Source organism: Somniosus microcephalus, chromosome 9 (genome assembly GCF_052327205.1).
Source record: "Somniosus microcephalus isolate GS21.2 chromosome 9, FLI_Smic_1.0, whole genome shotgun sequence".
Classification (NCBI taxonomy): Eukaryota; Metazoa; Chordata; class Chondrichthyes; order Squaliformes; family Somniosidae; genus Somniosus; species Somniosus microcephalus.
Genome location: NC_140995.1, coordinates 76,246,710 through 76,264,887, shown reverse-complemented (window position 1 = coordinate 76,264,887; position 18,178 = coordinate 76,246,710).

The following is an 18,178-nucleotide window of genomic DNA, read 5'->3' as shown; positions in this document are numbered from 1 at the left end:
GCCACTGGGCTCCCATTGAGGAGGAGCTGCAGGGCGGGCAGGAGCCAGGCAAGGATGCGAAAGGCATCGCCCTCGCAGGGCAAAAAGTAGAAGGTCTGCACAAATGGTTTGTGGTTTTTGTAAGGCCGAGACTGGTGTCTTTCTTTGTTTTTGTAAGGCCGAGACTGGTGTCTTTCTTTGTTTTTGTAAGGCCGAGACTGGTGTCTTTCTTTGTTTTTGTAAGGCCGAGACTGGTGTCTTTTTTATTTTTTGTAAGGCCGAGACTGTTAGTTTTGTGTTTTTGGAGGGGGCTTCTCCACATGAGGTTGCAATGTGGGAAGGGCAGAGGTTTGCAATAAATTAATGTTCTTAAATTGCACTGTGCATGGTTTTTTTGTCAAGTCCTGGTTGCCCTGCTCGGCTGAGGGCTTGTGGAGCGGTTACATTCATCTGCTGACATTGGCACAAGCAATTCCCTGAGAGGGGGCCTAGAACCGACGTTCAATAAGCCGGCGACGGGCGGCCCTTGCACTTTCTGCCTCCCTCCTGTGCTGGTCCTCCTCCTCCTCCTCCTCCTCCTCCTCCTCAGGTGGTCCTCCAATCTCTGGTGGCAGTGGCTGAGTCCTGCGGATAGTCAGGTTGTGCAGCATGCAGCAAACGACCACGAAATGGGAGACTCGCTCCGGCAAATATTGTAGGGCTCCGCCGGAACGATCCAGACACTGCTCGTCAGACATGTTGAGATAGGAGAACTGCTGGCGGTATACCCTGGGTGGGTAAGGCCTCCTTTCCCGACGCCTGTTGCCCCCTCTCCGCCTAGCCAGGGCTGCCACTCCCTCACGGCGTCTGTGAGCCCTTTGGATGCAATGGAGAAAGCCAGCGTTTGCACCCATTGCAGCCCCCATAATATGTTAGCAAACAATGATATGTTAATGAAGGCAAAGCAAGTGGAAAGCTGTGGCCTGAAGCCACAAGTACCTGTCCGAGTGTTGAGCCAAAGCAGAAAGCTCTCCACCTTGGTCTCTCTGCAAAGATCCGTCTCTCAAGAAGGAGTGCTGCGAAATGGCAGCCTTTTATAGTGCAGGAGGAGTGCCCTTTAATTTGCGCCCCCCGCGCCCCGCATCGACTCAGCGCCGTTCCACTCTAGCAGTCGTTAGGGGCGCCAGGCGCACAATGGGGCGTTGCGACTGAATTTCCGGTTTGGGGCGCACAAAGGGCGTTGAACGAGGAAATGACGTCAGGATCTGCGCGCACAGCTGAGCGCGCGCAAAGACTATGCATAGCCGCTAAATCGTGAGTGAAGTTGGGGAGAGGTGCAGATCGCGCTGCGCCCGGCCGCTAGCCGCCTAGCGCCCGACATCTACTCCTCCTAAGGCGCTACCGGCTGGCGCAACCAACTGAATTTCTAGGCCATTGTACCACAATCACTGACAGACACATCACCCAAACACATTGTACCACACTCACTGACACACTCATCACCCAGACACATTGCACCACACTCACTGACACACTTTACCCAAACACATTGCACCACACTCACTGGCAAACAAATCACCCAAACACATTGCACCACACTCACTGACACACACTTCAACCAAACACATTGCACCACACTCACTTTCACACTTCACCCAAACATATTTCACCACACTCACTGACACACACAACACCCAAACACATTTTAACTACACAGACTCTCTCACACATCACCGAAAGATTTTGCATCACAATCACTGACACAGAGAAAACCCAAACACATTGCACCACAGTCACTGATACACACATCACCCAAACACATTGCACCACTCTCTCTGACACACTCATCACCCAAACACATTGCACCACACTCACTGACACACTTATCACTTAAACTCATTGCCCCACACTCTCTGACACACTTCACCCAAATACATTGCCCCACACTCATTGTCAACCCTCACACAAACACATTGCACCACACTCACTGACACATACTGCACCCAAACACATTTTAACTACACAGACTGTCTCACACATCACCGAAAGATTTTGCATCACACTCATTTACACAGACATCACCCAAACACATTGCACCACAGTCACTGACACATTTCACACAAAAACATTGCACCACACTCACTGACAAACAAATCAACCAAACACATTGCACCGCACTCACTTACACACACTTCAACCAAACACATTGCACCACACTCACTTTCACACTTCACCCACACATATTGCACCACACTCGCTGACACACACAACACCCAAACACATTTTAACTACACAGACTCTCTCACACATCACCGAAAGATTTTGCATCACAATCACTGACACAGAGAAAACCCAAACACATTGCACCACAAACACTGATACACACATCACCCAAACACATTGCACCACTTACACTGATACACTTCACACATTGCACCACACTCACTGACACACCGATCACCCAAACACATTGCACCACACTCACTGACACACTTCACCCAAACACATTGCACCACACTCACTGACACTCACTTCAACCAAACACATTGCAGCACACTCACTGAGACACAATTCACCCAAACACATTGCACCATACTCACAGACACACTCATCACCCAAACACATTGCACCACATTCACTGACACACTTCACCCAAATACATTGCACCACACTCACTGACACACTTCACCCAAACACATTGCACCACACTCACTGACACTCACTTCAACCAAACACATTGCAGCACACTCACTTACACACTTCACCCAAACATATTGCACCACACTCACTGACACACACAACACACAAACACATTTTAACTACACACACATCACCGAAAGATTTTGCATCACACTCACCGACACAGAGAAAACCCAAACACATTGCACCACAGTCACTGATACACACATCACCCAAACACATTGCACCACTCTCTCTGACACACTCATCACCCAAACACATTGCACCACACTCACTGACTCACTTCACCCAAACACATTGCACCACACTCACTGACAAGCACATCACCCATAAACAATGCACCACACTCATGACACACACATGACCCAAAAACATAGCAGGATACTCCCTGACACAAACATCACCCAGACACATTGAACCACTTTCACTGACACGCTTCACACAAACACATTGCACCACACTCACTGACACACTCATCACCCAAAAACATTGCCCCACAGTCTCTGACACACTTCACCCAAACACATTGCCCCACACTCACTGACAACCCTCACACAAACACATTGCACCACACTCACTGACGATCTTCACCCAAACACATTTTAACTACACAACTGTCTCACACATCACCAAAAGATTTTGCTTCACACTCTCTGACACAGACATCACCCAAACACATTGCACCACAGTCACTGACACATTTCACACAAAAACATTGCACCACATTCACTGACACTCACATCACCCAAATACATTGCACCAAACTTACTGACACACACACACAAACACATTGCACCACATTCACTGACACACTTCACCCAAACACATTGCACCACACTCACTGACACACTTCACCCAAACACATTGCACCACACTCACTGACACACTTCACCCAAACACATTGCACCACACTCACTGACTCACTTCACCCAAAATCATTGCACCACACCCTCTGACACACATCACCCAAAAACATTGCACCACCCTCACTGACTCACTTCACCCAATCACATTGCACCACACTCACTGACATACTTCACCCAAACACATTCCACCACACTCACTGACACACTTCACTCAAACACATTGCACCACTCTCACTGACACACTTCAACCAATCACATTTCACCACACTGACTGACACACTTCACCCAAACACATTGCACCACTCTCACTGACACACTTCACCCAAACGCATTGCACCACACTTACTTACACACTTCACCCAAACACATTGCACCACTCTCACTGACACACTTCACCCAAACACATTGCACCACACTCACTGACACACTTCACCCAAACACATGGCACCACACTCACTGACACACTTCACCCAAACGCATTGCACCACACTCACTGACACACTTCACCCAAACACATTGCACCACACTCACTGACACACTCATCACCCAGACACATTGCACCACACTCACTGACACACACTTCAACCAAACACATTGCACCACACTCACTTATACACACTTCAACCAAACACATTGCACCACACTCACTTTCACACTTCACCAAAACATATTGCACCACACTCACTGACACACACAACACCCAAACACATTTTAACTACACAGACTCTCTCACACATCACCGAAAGATTTTGCATCACAATCACAACACACAGAAAACCCAAACACATTGCACCACTTACACTGACACACTTCACACATTGCACCAAACCCACTGACACACACTTCACCAAAACACATTGCACTACACTCACTGACACACTTCACCCTAACACATTGCACCACACTCACTGACACTCACTTCAACCAAACACATTGCACCACACTCATTGTCACTCACTTCAACCAAACACATTGCACCACACTCACTGACACTCACTTCAACCAAACACATTGCACCACACTCACTGAGACACAATTCACCCAAACACATTGCACCACACTCACTGACACACTCGTCACCCAAACACATTGCACCAAACTCACTGACACACTTCAACCAAACACATTGCAGCACACTTACTTACACACTTCACCCAACCATATTGCACCACACTCACTGACAAACACAACACACAAACACATTTTAACTGCACACACATCACCTAAAGATTTTGCATCACACTCACTGACACAGAGAAAACCCAAACACATTGCACCACACTCACTGAGACACAATTCACCCAAACACATTGCACCACTCTCTCTGACACACTCATCACCCAAACACATTGCACCACACTCACTGACACACTTCACCCAAACACATTGCACCACACTCACTGACAAACACATCACCCATAAACAATGCACCACACTCATGACACACACATGACCCAAAAATATAGCAGCATACTCACTGACACAGACATCACCCAGACACATTGAACCACTTTCACTGACACACTTCACCCAAACACATTGCACCACACTCACTGACACACTCATCACCCAAAAACATTGCCCCACACTCTCTGACACACTTCACCCAAACACATTGCACCACACTCACTGACAACCCTCACACAAACACATTGCACCACACTCACTGACAAACTTCACCCAAACACATTTTAACTACACAGACTGTCTCACACATCACCGAAAGATTTTGCATCACACTCACTGACACAGACATCACCCAAATACATTGCACCAGTCACTGACACATTTCACACAAAAACATTGCACCACATTCACTGACACACACATCACCCAAATACATTGCACCAAACTTACTGACAAACACATCAAAAAAACACTTTGCGCCACACTCACTGACACACACATCACCCAAACAGATTGCACCACTCTCACTAGCACACACAGCACCCAAAGACATTGCACCACACTCACTGACACAGACATCAGCCAGACACTTTGCAACACACTGACTGACACACACAACACCCACTGCCACACACAACACCCTAACACATTGCACCACACTCACTGACACACTTCACCCAAATGCATTGCACCACACTCACTGACACACTCATCAGCCAAACTCATTGCACCACACTCACTGACACACTTCACCCAAACACATTGCACCACACTCACTTACACACTTCACCCAAACACATTGCACCACACTCACTGACACTCACTTCAACCAAACACATTGCACCACACTCACTTACACACTTCACCCAAACACATTGCACCTCACTCACTGACACACTTCACCCAAAAAAATGCATCACACTCACTGACACAGACATCACCCAAACACATTGCACCACAGTCACTGACACATTTCACACAAAAACATTGCACCACACTCACTGACTTACACATCACCCAAACACATTGCCCCACACTCTCTGAAACACTTCACCCAAACACATTGCCCCACACTCACTGACAACCCTCACACAAACACATTGCACCACAGTCACTGACAAACTCTTCACCCAAATACATTGCACCACACTCACTGACACACTTCGCCCAAACACATTGCACCACACTCACTGACACACTTCACACAAACACATTGCACCACACACACTGACACACTCTTCACCCAAACACATTGCACCACACTCACTGACACACTTCACCCAAACACATTGCACCACACTCACTGACACACTTCACCCAAACACATTGCACCACACTCACCGACACACTCATCACCCAAAAACATTGCCCCACACTCTCTGACACAGACACTGATATCATCCAAGCACATTGCACCACATTTACTGACACACATAACCCCCAAGCACATTGCACCACACTCTCTGACACTGAAGTCATCCAAGCACATTGCACCACACTCACTGACACACACATCACCCAGACACATTGCATCACACTCACTGACAATCACATCACACAAACACATTGCACCACAGTCAATGACACACACAACACCCAAACACATTGCACCACACTCACTGACACACTTCACCCAATCACATTGCACCACACTCACTGACACACATCACCCAAACACATTGCACCACAGTCACTGACACACATCACCCAAACACATTGCACCACACTCACTGACACACTTCACCCAAACACATTGCACCACACTCACTGACACACACATCACCCAGACACATTGCATCACACTCACGGACACACACATCACACAAACACATTGCACCACAGTCAATGACACACACAACACCCAAACACATTGCACCACACTCACTGACACACTTCACCCAATCACATTGCACCACACTCACTGACACACTTCACCAAAACACATTGCACCACAATCACTGACACACTTCACCCTAACGCATTGCACCACGTTCACTGACACACTTCACCCAAATACATGGCACCACACTCACTGACACACTTCACCAAAACACATTGCATCACACTCACTGACACACATCACCCAAACACATTGCACCGCACTCACTGACACACTTCACCCAAACACATTGCACCACACTCACTGACACACTTCACCCAAACACATTGCACCACAATCACTGACACACTTCACCCTAACGCATTGCACCACGTTCACTGACACACTTCACCCAAATACATGGCACCACACTCACTGACACACTTCACCGAAACGCATTGCACCACACTGACTGACACACTTCACCTGAACACATTGCACCACACACAGTGACACACTCTTCACCCAAACACATTGCACCACACTCACTGAGACACACTTCACCCAAACAGATTGCACCACACTCACTGACACACTCATCAGCCAAACACATTGCACGACACTCACTGACACACTTCACCCAAACACATTTCACCACACTCACTTACACACTTCTTCCAAACACATTGCCCCACACTCACTGACAACCCTCACACAAACACATTGCACCACACTCACTGACACATACTGCACCCAAACACATTTTAACGACACAGACTGTCTCACACATCACCGAAAGATATTGCACCACAGTCACTGACACATTTCACACAAAAACATTGCACCACACTCACTGACTTACACATCACCCAAAAACATTGCACCACATTCACTGACACACACATCACCCAAACACATTGCACCACACTCACTGACACACACATGACCCAAACACATTGCACCACACTCACTGACACACTTCACCCAAACGCATTGCACCACACTCACTGACACTCTTCACCCATACACATTGCACCACACTCACTGACACACTTCACCCAAACACATTGCACCACACTCACTGACACACTTCACCCAAACACATTGCACCACACTCACTGACACACTTCACCCAAACACATTGCACCACAGTCACTGACACACTCTTCACCCAAATACATTGCACCACACTCACTGACACACTTCACCCAAACACATTGCACCACACTCACTGACACACTTCACCCAAACACATTGCACCACACTCACTGACACACTTCGCCCAAACACATTGCACCACACTCACTGACACGCATCACCCAAACACATTGCACCACACTCACTGACACAATCTTCACCCAAAAACATTGCACCACGCTCACTGACACCCTTCACCCAAACACATTGCACCACACTCACTGACACACTTCAGCCAAACACATCGCAACACACTCACTGACACACTTCACCCAAACACATTGCACCACACTCACTGACACACACAACACTCAAAAATATTGCAACACTCTCACTGACACAATCTTCACCCAAACACATTGCACCACACTCACTGACACGCTTCACACAAACACATTGCACCACATTCGCTGGCACACTTCACCCAAACACATTGCACCACATTCACTGACACACTTCACCCAAACTCATTGCACCACATTCACTGAGACACTTCACCCAAACACATTGCCCCACACTCACTGACAACTCTCACACAAACACATTGCACCACACTCACTGACACATACTGCACCCAAACACATTTTAACTACACAGACTGTCTCACACATCACCGAAAGATTTTGCATCACACTCACTGACACAGAAATCACCCAAACACATTGCACCACACTCACTGACACACTTCACCCAAACGCATTGCACCACACTCACTGACACTCTTCACCCATACACATTGCACCACACTCACTGACACACTTCACCCAAACACATTGCACCACACTCACTGACACACACAACACTCAAAAATATTGCAACACTCTCACTGACACAATCTTCACCCAAACACATTGCACCACACTCACTGACACGCTTCACACAAACACATTGCACCACATTCGCTGGCACACTTCACCCAAACACATTGCACCACATTCACTGACACACTTCACCCAAACTCATTGCACCACATTCACTGAGACACTTCACCCAAACACATTGCCCCACACTCACTGACAACTCTCACACAAACACATTGCACCACACTCACTGACACATACTGCACCCAAACACATTTTAACTACACAGACTGTCTCACACATCACCGAAAGATTTTGCATCACACTCACTGACACAGAAATCACCCAAACACATTGCACCACAGTCACTGACACATTTCACACAAAAACATTGCACCACACTCACTGAGTTACACATCACCCAAACATATTGCACCACCTTCACTGAAACACACATCACCCAAACACATTGCACCACACGCACTGACACACTTCACCCAAACACATTGCACCACACTCTCTGACACACTCTTCACCCAAACACATTGCACCACACTCACGGACACACTTCACCCAAACACATTGCACCACACACACTGACACACTTCACCCAAATGCATTGCACCACACTCACTGACACACTTCACCCAAACACATTGCACCACAGTCACTGACACACTCTTCACCCAAATAGATTGCACCACACTCATTGACACACTTCACCCAAACACATTGCACCACACTCACTGACACACTTCACCCAAACACATTGCACCACACTCACTGACACACTCTTCACCCAAACACATTGCATCACACTCACTGACACACTCTTCACCCAAACACATGGCACCACACTCACTGACACACTTCACCCAAACACATTGCACCACACTCACTTTCACAGTTCAACCAAACACATTGCACCACAATCACTGACACACTTCACCCAAACACATTGCACCACACTCACTGACACACTTCATCCAAACACATTGCACCACACTCACTGACACACTTCACCCAAACGCATTGCACCACACTCACTGAAACACAACAAGAAAACACATTGCACCACACTCACTGACACACTTCACCGAAACACATTGCACCACACTCACTGACACAGCTCTTATGTTCATTAATAAATAGACATTCTTATTATGAACTCAGCTAGCTTTTGCTAGACACTTTTAATGAGCACATGTGGACGGTACAGTATCTGTAGACGCTTCCATCTTGACTGCTGCCTTGTGGGTAGCCTAGTGCCTCATGGGTAATGTCGTCTTAATATACTTATAGCTGTATAGTGTAGTCTTACACATACAGCTATATACAGCTCTACGGCTCCACCTAGTGTCCACTATAGAATGACTTGTTATTGATCATTACATCCCCCTTTCTTTGAGTTTTAACAAAATCAATATCAATCAACTTTCAAGAAAACAATAAAGATAATATCAGTAACACTTTTGTTAGTGCTCTATAAACATAAACATTTTCAAAACGGTCAACACATTTTCAAAGCTTTACATTGTACTCAAAGATTAAGTCTATCAGGCTTTTTTACTTCACGTGTGGATCTTCTCAACACGGGTAAGTCTGATGTGTCTTCATGAGATTGTTCTGGCGGTGAATGACAAGATGCAGTTGCGGCATTGTCATCAATCTGCTCTTGAATAGTCTCTTGTGTTTTTAGGAGGTAACGGCGGTTCCCCCTGAGAATCTGTCCTTCCTCAGTTCTAACAGTGTATGACCTTGGTCCTACTACCTCAAGAACTGTAGCTTTCCTGTTCCATGCATCTGGATCCTCAATCCTGACAACATCATCCCTTGTCAATGGTTTTAGAGTTTTGGATGACTTGTCATAGTATGATTTCTGTTTCAGCTTTAACAGTTGAAGTCTCTGTCTCAGTTCCTCACTTTGCTGTTCTTTTGCACAGCAGGGTAGCGTGGTGCGCAACTTGTGACCCATTAGTAGTTCAGCAGGTGAAGAACCACAGTCTAAAGGTGAGGCTCGGTAGCTCAGCAGGGCAAGATAAGGATCAGACTTGCTTTCTGTCGCTTTCTTCAGTTGCTGCTTGAGAACTTGAACACCTTTCTCTGCCTTGCCATTTGACTGAGCATACAAAGGACTGGATGTGATGTGCTGAAAGTCATAATGTGCTGCAAACTGTTGCCACTCCTTACAGTTGAAGCACGGACCATTGTCGCTAACGGCAATCCTGGGAATTCCATGTCTGGTGAAGATGGATTTCACATGCATTATGACACTGCTTGCTGTGGTGCTTGAGAGCAGCGCCATCTCAGGATATTTAGAATAGTAGTCAATCACTATTAGATAGTCTTTACCATTTAAATGAAAAAGGTCCATACCAACCTTTTGCTATGGTGCTGTTGGTATGTCAGCTACTATCATTGGTTCCTTTGCTTGTTTGTTTTGGTGTTTCTGACATGTCTCACATTTGACTATCATGTTCTCAATGTCCTTATTTATGCCAGGCCAATAAACAGTGTCTCTTGCCCTCCTTTTGTATTTTTCAATTCAGAGGTGTCCCTCATGAATCCTTTTGAGCATGTCTTGACGTAGAGCCTGTGGAATTACTATTCTGTTCTGTTTTAGTAATAGTCCACTTGCGACACTCAATTCTGACCTTATGTGAAAATGTTTTGGACAGGAACCTTTTGGCCAACCTTGATGAATGTTCTCTATTACTGTTTGTAATATTGTATCTTTTACTGTTTCTTCTGCTATTTGCTTTGATTTTGTGTCTGACACGGGCAGCGCAGCAGTGACCATACTCACATGAACATCCACGTCTTCTTCAGTAGAGCTCACATGACTCATTGTGGGTGCTCGGGATAGTGCATCTGCACCTGTATTGCCTGGTGTGTAGATCAGTTCAAAGTCATGTCTTTGCAGCTTCATCATGAGTCATTGAATCCTTGGAGACATCTCATTCAGGTTTTTTTTTATGATGGCAACCAGAGGGCTGTGGTCTGTCTCAACTGTGAAGGTGGGAAGTCCATATATGTAGCCATGGAACTTTTCTAGTCCAACTACCAAGCCTAGACATTCCTTTTCAATCTGGGCATATTGACACTCAGTGTCAGTCATAGACCTGGAGGCATAGGCAACAGGCTTCCAATCTTCACCCTCTGCTTGTAGCAAGACCGCACCTAGGCCATCTTTTGATGCATCCGTTGACACTTTGATTCTTTTTGTTGGGTCAAAGAAGGTGAGTACAGGTGTGGTTGTCAGCACTGTTTTGATGTTTATCCACTCTTGTTCATGTCTTTCTGTCCATGCGAATTCATTTGTTTTATGTAGCAGGTCTCGCAGACAGGCTGTCTTGGCTGACAAGTTAGGAATGAACTTTCCAATGAAGTTTATCATTCCCATGATGCATAGCACTCCTTTTTGTCAGTGGGTCAGGGCATTTTGAGTATGGCATTTACTTTTCCCATATCTGGCTCTATTCCTTTACCAGATAGATTATCTCCGAGGAAAGTGACTTCCTGGACGCCAAACTGACACTTGGCTTTGTTGAGCTTCAGCCCATTCCGGCGTATGCTCTAGAGTCATAGAGTCATAGAGTAATACAGCACGGATAGAGGCCCTTCGGCCCATCGTGTCCGCGCCGGCCATCAAGCCCTGCCTAATCTAATCCCATATTCCAGCATTTGGCCCGTAGCCTTGTATGCTATGGCATTTCAAGTGCACATCCAAATGCTTCTTAAATGTTGTGAGGGTTTCTGCCTCCCCAACCCTTTCAGGCAGTGAGTTCCAGACTCCAACCACCCTCTGGGTGAAAAAGTTCTTTCTCAAATCCCCTCTAAACCTCCCGCCCTTTACCTTGAATCTATGCCCCCTAGTTATTGACCCCTCTACTAAGGGAAAAAGCTCCTCAGCATCCATCCTATCTATGCCCCTCATCATTTTGTACACCTCAATCATGTCCCGCCTCAGCCTCCTCTGCTCCAAGGAAAACAAACCCAATCTGCCCAGTCTCTCCTCATAGCCGAAGCGCTCCAGCCCTGGTAACATCCTGGTGAACCTCCTCTGCACCCTCTCTAACGTGATCACATCCTTCCTGTAGTGTGGCGACCAGAACTGCACACAGTATTCCAGCTGTGGCCTAACCAGTGTTTTATACAGCTCCATCATAACCTCCTTGCTCTTATATTCAATGCCTCGGCTAATGAAGGCAAGTATCCCATATGCCTTTTTTACCACCTTATCCACCTGTTCCGCCGCCTTCAGGGATCTGTGTACTTGCACACCCAGATCCCTCTGACCCTCCGTCTTGCCTAGGGTCTTTCCATTCATTGTGTATTCCTTTGCCTTGTTAGTCCCCCCAAAGTGCATCACCTCGCACTTTTCCGGGTTAAATTCCATTTGCCACTGTTCCGCCCACCTGACCAACCCATCTATATCGTCCTGCAGACTGAGGCTACCCTCCTCGCTATTTACCACCCTACCAATTTTTGTATCATCCGCGAACTTACTGATCATACCCTTTACATTCATATCCAAGTCATTAATGTAGACCACAAACAGCAAGGGACCCAGCACCGATCCCTGTGGTACCCCACTGGCCACAGGCTTCCAGTCACAAAAACAACCTTCAACCATCACCCTCTGCCTTCTGCCACTAAGCCAGTTTTGTATCCAATGTGCCAAGGCACCCTGGATTCCATGGGCTCTTACCTTCTTGACCAGTCTCCTGTGCGGGACTTTATCGAAGGCCTTACTGAAATCCATGTATACCACATCCACTGCGTTACCCTCATCCACACACCTCGTCACCCCCTCAAAAAATTCAATCAAATTAGTCAGACATGATCTTCCCTTGACAAAGCCATGTTGACTATCCCTGATTAATCCTTGCCTCTCCAAGTGGAGACAAATTTTGTCCCTCAGGTTTTTTTCCAATAATTTTCCTATCACTGATGTTAGGCTCACTGGCCTGTAGTTCCCCGGTTTTTCCCTACTCCCATTCTTGAATAATGGAACTACATTAGCGGTTCTCCAGTCCTCTGGCACATCCCCTGTGGCCAGAGAGGTCCTGAATATATGTGTTAGAGCCCCCGCAATCTCCTCCTTTGCCTCACACAGCAGCCTGGAATACATTTCATCCGGGCCTGGGGATTTATCCATTTTTAGGCCAGCTAAAACCGCCAATACCTCCTTCCTCTCGATGTTAATATGTTCGAGCATATCACAGTCCCCCCGCCCTATTTCTATGTCTACATCGTCCTTCTCCATAGTGAAAACAGATGCAAAAAATTCATTTAGAACCCCTCCTACATCTTCCGGCTCCACACACAGATTGCCACTTTTGTCCCTAATGGGCCCTATTTTTTCCCTAGTTATCCTCTTACCCTTAATATACTTATAAGACATCTTCGGATTTTCCTTTATTTTGCTCGCCAGTGTTATTTCATGGCCCCTCCTTGATCTCCTAATTTCTTTTTTAAGTATCCCCCTGCACTTTTTGTACTCCTCTAGGGCTTCCTCCGTCTTTAGCCTTTTGTATCTACCAAAAGCCCTCCTTTTTTTCCTAATCCATTCTCGTATATCCCCTGACATCCAAGGTTCCCTGTGGTTTTTGGAACCACCCTTGACCTTTACGGGAACATGTTGCCATTGTATGATCTCAATCTCCCTTCTGAAAGCCTCCCATTGCTCCGATGCGGATTTTCCTACAAGTAGCTGATCCCAGTCCATTTTGGCCAGATCCTGCCTTATCCTATTAAAATCGGCCTTCCCCCAATTTAGAACCTTTATTTCCGGCCCATCCCTGTCCTTTTCCATGACCACCTTAAATCTTACCATATTATGGTCACTATCACCAAAGTGCTCACCTACTAGCACTTTTTCCACTTGGCCGGCCACATTCCCTAGAATTAGGTCCAGTACCGCCCCCTCTCTTGTAGGACTTTCTACATGCTGGCTCAAAAAGCTCTCCTGGATGCACTTTAAGAATTCTACACCCTCTGAGCCTTTCACACTCTGACTATCCCAGTTAATATTGGGGAAGTTGAAATCCCCCATTATTATTACCCTATTATTTGCACATTTCTCTGAGATTTGCCGACATATCTGTTCCTCTATCTCCCCCTGACTGTTTGGAGGCCTATAGTACACTCCCAGCAAAGTGCTTGCCCCCTTTTTGTTTTTAAGCTCCACCCATATGGCCTCATTAGAGGACCCTGCTAATATATTATCCCTCCTTACTGCAGTAATTGACTCCTTAATTAACATTGCGACACCCCCTCCTCTTATACCTCCCCCTCTGTCTCGCCTGAAGATTCTGTACCCCGGAATATTGAGCTGCCAATCTTGCCCCTCCTTCAACCATGTCTCCATGATAGCAGCAATATCATACTCCCATGTGTTTATCAACACCTTCAGTTCATCCACCTTATTTGCAAGACTCCTTGCATTAAAATAGATGCCATCCAGCCTTGCCCTTATATATTTGCCCTGTCTACCAAGCTGACTTGTTTTTTTCTCTATAATTGGCAGCACATCCCCCCCTATTTCAGCTCCCCTCTGTATCCCATCCCCCTGCCAAGTTAGTTTAAACCCCCCCCAACAGTGCTAGCAAACCTCCCCGCAAGGATATTTGTCCCGCTCTGGTTCAGGTGCAACCCGTCCGACTTGTACAAGTCCCACCTTTCCCAGAAGCAGGCCCAGTGATCCAGGAAAGTAAAACCCTCCCCCCTACACCAACTCTTTAGCCATGCATTCATCTGCTCTATCCTCCCATTCCTATACTTACTAGAACGTGGCACTGGGAGTAATCCAGAGATTACAACCTTTGAGGTCCTGCTCTTTAATCTGTTACCTAGCTCCCTAAATTATTGATGCAGGACCTCATCCCTCTTTTTACCTATGTCGTTGGTACCAATGTGGACCACGACCACTGGCTGTTCACCCTCCCCCTCCAGAATGCCCTGCAGCCGCTCAGTGACATCCTTGACCCTGGCACCAGGGAGGCAACAAACCATCCTGGATTCACGTCTACGGCCACAGAAACGCCTATCTGTTCCCCTTACTATAGAATCCCCTACCACTATTGCTCTCCCACTCTTTTTCCCCCCTTCCTGGGCAGCAGGAGCACCCCCAGTGCCAGGAAGTTGGCTGCTGCTGCCTTCCCCTGGTGAGTCATCCCCCTCAACAGTATCCAAAGCGGTATACTTGTTTGAAAGGGGGATGTCCGCAGGGGTTCCCTGCACTACCTGCCTGCCTTTGTTGCTCCACCTGATGGTCACCCCCTGTGCTGCCCTACCCTGAGGCGTGAACAACTCGCTAACCGTGCTATCCACGAGCCTCTCAGCATCGCGCATGCTCCAAAATTCATCCACCCGCAGCTCGAGCGCCGCAATGCGGTCTGCAAGTAGCTGCAGCTGGATGCATTTCCCGCACACATGGTCACCAGGGACACTGGCAGCGTCCCTGATTTCCCACATGGAGCAAGAGGAGCAGAACACGGGTCTGAGCTCTCCTGCCATGACTTACTCCTATAATTAATTTAAAAATTTATTCAATACCCCAGTTACAGGTATACTCTAGGGCGCTTTATTTACCAACTGTCCCCACTACACCAGATACCCTAGAAATTTAACACCACAGAAGTCAAGCTTGTATTGAAAAGAGAGAAATACTCACCAACCAATCACTTACCTGCTGCTGTAGCACTTTAGTCAGTCTCTCATTGTGTTCTTTCAGTGTGGAGCCCCAGATGATGATGTCATCAACATAGACCCGAACCCCTTCCAGACCTTCAATTATGTGTTCCATCGCTCTATGAAAGATTTCAGATGCAGATATTATCCCGAAAGGCATTCTGAGGAAACAATACCTGCCAAATGGTGTGTTGAAGGTACAGTATTTGGTGCTCTCTTCATCCAGTTTTAGTTGCCAAAATCCTTGTGAGGCATCGAGCTTTGTAAAGTATCTGGCACCTGACATTTCACTGGTGATTTCTTCTCGCTTGGGAATCTGGTAGTGTTCACGTTTTATGTTTGCATTTAAGTCCTTTGGATCCATGCATATTCTTAGATCATTGTTATTTTTCTTTACGCATACCATGGAGTTAACCCAGTCTGTTGGCTCTTCGAATTTCCTGATGACTCTTAGTGTGGTCATTCTGTCCAGTTCATTCTTGAGCCGGTCACGCAGGGGTGCTGGAACTCTTCGTGGAGCATGTACCACTGGCTGAGCATCCTCCTTTAGCTGGATCTTGTAAGTGAATGGTAGAACTCCAAATCCTTTGAACACATCCTGGAAATTATTCACTACAGAATCCACCGAGTCATCTGGTCTGCTTGTGGCACAGTTTATACGGTAGACTCTTTTGAAAAGCATTGTTTGGCAAAGTGATTCTTTCCATTACACTTTGTGCACATTTTTCCAAACGCTGGGCATTGTCTTAACTGGTGTTCATCAGTAATATATTCTTTTAAGTAATTATGTATGTATGTCTGTATATATTCCTTTGCGTGTATGTATATATTCCTTTACTTATGTGTATGAATGTATGTATTTAATTATGACTTTCAGAGAAAGTAACTTATTGGAAAATCATAATTAAAAACATACATTCATACACATAAGTAAAGGAATATAAAACATACATACATATACGTAAAGGAATATATGCGGACATACATACATAATTACTTATTACTGATGAAAAGTTTCTTTCTTAAAAGTGTTGGAAATGTTACATTACTCATTTTAGAGCACTCATTCTCACATTCAATTCACACAGCCACAGTTGCTCCTTCTACCTACCGTACTGAAAACACGTTTAAAAAAAAAATTTAAACTTTAAAACTTACCTCAGCATTTCTTAAAATAACTTTCCTCCCTTTCCCAAACAAAAATATTGCCTTTCAGAAGCTCCACGATAAAATATATCTTCCTCCGCAGCCTTGGAGCAACTTTACACATGCTTTTTTCAAGTGTAACTTGTAAGGACTTACCCTCACTGAATCCATGAATGAAATCGACGAAGTTCACTGTGCAAGCGCTGCCTGTGCAGTCGCACGCGCTGTGCCTCTGAACCCCTTCGTTCAGAGGACTGGAAATGCCGGTTTTCCCCGCATGCGCTGTGCATGCTGAACACGGGCATTTCCTCCGGCCAGACGCGTGAGTGCCCCGACCGTACTCACGCGTTCAGAGAGGAATTACTGGGCCAATATCTTGAAAATTTTGATCAAATCACCCTTAACCTTCTAAATTCTAGGATATGCCACCCTAGTTTGTGTAATCTCTCCTTGTAATTTAACCCTTGGTGTCTGGGTATCATTCTGGTAAACCTACGCTGCACTCCCTCCAAGGCCAGTATATCCTTCCTAAGGTTTGGTGCCCAGAACTGCTCACAGTACTCCAGGTGTGGTCTAACCAGGGTTTTGTA